Source organism: Marmota marmota, unplaced genomic scaffold (genome assembly GCF_001458135.2).
Source record: "Marmota marmota marmota unplaced genomic scaffold, marMar, whole genome shotgun sequence".
In the NCBI taxonomy this organism is placed as follows: domain Eukaryota; kingdom Metazoa; phylum Chordata; class Mammalia; order Rodentia; family Sciuridae; genus Marmota; species Marmota marmota.
In genome coordinates this window covers 37,190,646-37,195,676 of record NW_026000082.1, presented here as the reverse complement: position 1 = coordinate 37,195,676, position 5,031 = coordinate 37,190,646, and positions in this window count along the sequence as shown.

The window sequence follows — 5,031 nt, the reverse complement described above, 5'->3', positions numbered from 1 at the left end:
GAACGGCCCCACCCCTCTGACTAACGATTGGCTCGGAAAGGAAAAGGGGCGGGTCGACCCAGACGGGCTGTTGAGCCGCTTCCTCCACGGATCGCCCTTCCTCGAGCGCCCCCTGGCGGTCAAAGGGTGAAAGACGCAAGCAGGTTGGTGTTGAGCTCGCTCCGCTGATGGAAGAATGACAGCTTTCCCCCTGGGGGTTTAACTGCGAGGTTAAATCATGGAGTTTGGGGAATCTTAGGGGAAAAGTGGGAGTAATTCACTTTGCTGCGGTAATCTGGCAGGGGTAGGGGAGTTAGATCTTGAGTTTTATTTAGTGGGCAAATGGGAGCCACAGGGGGCTTTTGAGCTGTATTTCAAAGAGAAGCCTGAGAACATACCAGATTGGAGGGGTATTGAAACAGCCCCGGCAGAAAAAAACTAAGTAGAGGGATGATAGAAAGAAACATTATGCGGAGAGCAGGCTCTGCCCTGTCCAGAGTTACTCCATAGTTTTCAGGCTATGCCTAAACCTGAGTTACCCCATTTTGTAGAGCAGTAGTTTGCCATCAACTACTCCTAAGTGCTGAGGTGGAATGACTCTACACCTTGTTTGTACAAGTAAACAACCACCGTCATCCCAGCACAACCAAAGAGCCCTAAGAGCGCCAGCTGGTAAATCAGTGTGCTGAAGAAAATGACCACCTGTGGACTCAGTGAATTAATCAGAAGCACAAGGATGCATGGGCATATCAAACTCGAATTGGAAAAAAACAGACCACTGAATGCAACAATGACCTCGCTCAAGGTCCACAAAAGGAGGAGTACCAGGAGACTGGACAGAGCAGCACCCTGACCCCATCACATGATCAGTCCTCAAGAGCTTTGCCCAGGAAAATCGTCACAGTGATAAAAATTCAAATCTCTGTCTTTGGGCTTTAGCAGGATGGGTTTTCTTCTCCCTGGGATGACCAGGCACTGCCTCAAACTGACATTCCAAGATGACACTCTGAAACTGCCTTCCCTCTGGATCTTTGCCTAGACTAGAATAAGTTCCTGTGCTTTGACAGCTCTGTGCCCTGAAAGAGTTCTTCTGCCGATTCATAATCTTCTCTGACGACACACAGTGACAGTTTGCTTTTGTGTCTGCTCTCCAGCTTCCTGAACTGCTGTGGTTGCTTTAACCCTTTCTTAGCCTTTCTGTAAACACACACACATACAGTGATGTGTGACTTGAGTGTTACAGATACTAGAAATTAAGGCTGGAATAGAAGAACTTGTGTTTGTCTGGGTTATGACTACCAGGTGACCCACAGGTTTTCAGTAAACTGCCACAATTCTGACACTGTGGAAAGACACAGATGTGTTTGGTCTATGTATGCCATAGCTTGCTTGCAACACCTTCATCAGGGGTGAGGAGGGAGAAGAATGGGCACTGAGGGAGAAGGAGCAGGTGTGATCATTTTGCTGTTGAATTAGCTTGCTTTGGGAATTCTGAGGCATTTCAAAGTGTTCAGCATTTAACTATGAAAACTCGGCTGGGGTGTAGCTCAGTGGTAGAGTTCTTGTCTAGCATGTCCAAGACCCTAGGTTCAATCTCCAGCACTGCAAAAGCAAAACCAAACATGACCCGCGTTCAGGTTGCCATCAGTTACACTGTAGAAAACCAGGTTCAGCAAAGTGAGAGCCAAGACAGTGACCCTGGGAGGCTCTGTATGAACCTTGTCTGGCAGGGAGATCACCTAGGTCCTCTACTGTTGGCACACGTTACACATGCTCAGTCAGGTGGGAAGTAGGCCAGTCAGAAGTCACATGATCCCACGTGGAAGTCAGAAGTCCCTGGTCCCATATGACAAATCAGTCCCCATATTGTTATAGGGCTGGGGCCTTGCATGAAACTGAGGCAGCAGAGAGGCCCTCCTTTGAACCCCAATTCTTGTATAAACAGGCCAGAAAGATTTCAGACAAGCTGCTCATAGTAACACGCAAGAGTCTATTAGAAGGGATAGGATAGTGGGAAAGGGGACACTCTCAAGGTAGAGAGTGGGTCCTCTTGGAGAGGAGAGGGATGACATGCCCCTCCTGCCAGCCAGTTTTATTGGGGCCCCAGGGAAGTTTCTAGAGAATTGCACTGAGGTCCACCCCTTGACTTTTGACTATCAGCAGGATGACATCAGACTTTCAAGTTCCCCACCATATGACAATTCTAGGTCACTTCGGTCCATGCTGACTGGTTCTAACTGGAATGTGTTCTTACAGATTTTATGGTTTGGAGGGATTATCCTTTTCTTCTTGAGTTCTGGGATCTGGTCTGTGTAAGAGTCATAAACCTGCCCTCAGCCTTTAGCAGGGTAACTCATATTCTTCTCATTTCAGACCTGAATTTCTCTTGCAGATAAGAGATTGTTTACTGGGACTGAGGTTATGGCTCAGTGGTAGAGAGCTTGCCTCACACATGAGGAACTGAGTTTGATCCTCAGCACCACATAAAAATAAATACAAAACTGAAGGTATTGTGTCCATTTACAACTAAAAATATGAAACAATCACATTTTAAGAAGAAACAAGTATTTGCTGAGGACTGCCACGTTTCCTGTGAACTTAAGCCAGGCTGGGCTGTAGGTAAATTGCTTTTTAGAAAAGAAAGCATGTGGGCTCAGGAAAGTGGGCCCATTTCATAGATTTATTCCTTTAACCTCATATTCCCACCACAACATCAGTCAGTCCCCCATCATGATCAGCAAGAGAACAGCAGCATGCCGGAGCTGGCCTTAAGGGACTTTATAGACCTCCGCCATCATCCCTTCCACACTCTTCCCATTTTACAGAGGGGGAAACGGAGGCCCAGAGAGGGGAAGATCAGGCAGCTCATTTGGATCAAGAGTGGGACCAGAATGCAGATCTTCTGGGAAGTGGAATCTGTGCCTCTGTCCACCTGCGGAGGAGGGGCCAGAGCCAGTGTTGATAGAACCAAGCATTTCCTTATTTGGGGAGCAAAACAGAAATACAATGGCTGTAGTATTTTCTTTATTTTTTGTTTTTCTTCCTCTGCAAGGTTATGTTGAAATTGTGTCACAAGAGTAAGCACAGTTACCTTAAAAAAAAGGAAAAAAAAAAAAAAAAAACCACCCCCATACATCTAGTGATCAGAGCATCCTGTGGCCTTTTTTAATATTTATTTTTTAGTTTTAGGTGGACACAATATCTTTACTTTATTTTTATGCAGCACTGAGAATCGAACCCAGTGCCTCACACATGCCAGGCGAGCACTCTACCACTTGAGCCACAGCCCCCACCTTCCTGTGGCCTTTAACATACAGAACTTGTCTTGGGGGAGAAAAAATGGGATACTGTGACCTTCATTTGTCCTTACCCACATAACCAAAATGCCAACCCACCGGGATAGGTGAGCGGCATTGTTGGGGAGCGGGCAGAAGGGCATGACCAAAAACCTGGGGTTCTTGCATTGGGCACTGTGCTGGTCTCCTTGGGCAAGACTTGTCCCCTTGTCTGGTTCTGTTTCTTCCCCTAAGCACAGAGGACAACTCTCAGGGATATCCAGGGTCCTCTTTCCTGTCTCTCTCCCCCCACAACCTCTGCTTCTGTGTGGAAGTGCACTTGATTGAATGACTCCTAAAATCTAGTTGTATTCACTCAATAAAAATTTACTGAGTGCCACTTTCTGTCACGTACTTGGTCATTTTCTTTGCTAAATAAGGGGGGAAAGCCACCAATGAATAAGAGAGACGTGCCACAATAGTGAACATAAGAAATCACTTAAAAATTTTGTGTCATTTGCAGGGGATGCAGCTCAGTGGTAGCGCACTTGTCTAGCATGTACAAGGCCATGGGCTCCGTCTCTGGCACCAGAAAAAACACAATAATGGCATTTCTTTGCCATAATGTGAGTGAAAATAAAATTTTGGTTTTCCAAAATGCATGTTGGAGCTTTTCAGAGACAATTCAGTTCTACAGATGTTGACCAGGTCAACATCTTCTCCCTGAGCACTGGGGACACAGAGGCAAGCACAGAGCTCAGCTCCAGAGAAGACAAACTAATGATTGTCATTAACACAGCCCAGAGGGGTGGACTTTGTCCCTGGTGGTTGTACTGGGTTGAACATTTTATAGTGTTCCCCAAAACTTCACATTTACATGGAGCCTGTGAATGTGACCTTATTTAGGGACTTCATTGGTGTAGCTAATTAAATTAACACGAAATCATGCTAGATTAGACACCAAGAGACAAGGGATAAAAAGGCTATATGAATGGGGCTGGGGCTGAGGCTCAGCAGTAGCGCACTTGCCTGGTATGTGTGAGGCACTGAGTTTGATTCTCAGCACTGCATATAAACAAATAAAATAAAGGTTTATCAACAACTAAAAAAAAATTTTTTTAAAGATCATATGAAGACAAGAGACAGAGATTGCCACAATTTAGAGACACTAGGAGCCATAGGAAGTTAGAAGAGGCAAGGAAAAATCCTCCCCTTGCAATTCTGGAGGAATCATGGCCCTACTGATTTTGGACTTGTGACCTCCAGAATTGGGAGGAGATAAATTTCTGTTTTTTAAAGTCACCTAGTTCATGGACATTTGTTATAGGAAATTAATACAGGTGTACAGAATGGAACATGTTAAGAAACAATGCTGAGTTAGGGTTGCAATGGTCTGGTGTTCAAGAAAACCACCATCAGGCCTAATGAGCAGTAGTCAAGACAAATTGGACTGAACTAAGCTGAGAAGGTCATGTTTAAGGAGGCAGGCTTTGGAGTAAACAGAACCAGACTGGAAACCCCAGCTCTGGGAAATCAGCTGTCCTTAACCACTGGTTCCGCGCGTGTGAATCTAACAAACCACAGATTAAAAAATTTAAAAAGTTTTTTTTTTTTTTTTTAATTTTATCTGGCCGGATGTGGTGGCACATGCTTGTAATCCCAGTGATATGGGAGGCTGAGACAGGAGGAGTGCAAATTCTAGGCTAGCCACAGCAATTAAGCAAGAACCTCACTAATTTAGTGAGACCCTGTCTCAAAAAAAAAAAAAAAAAAAAAA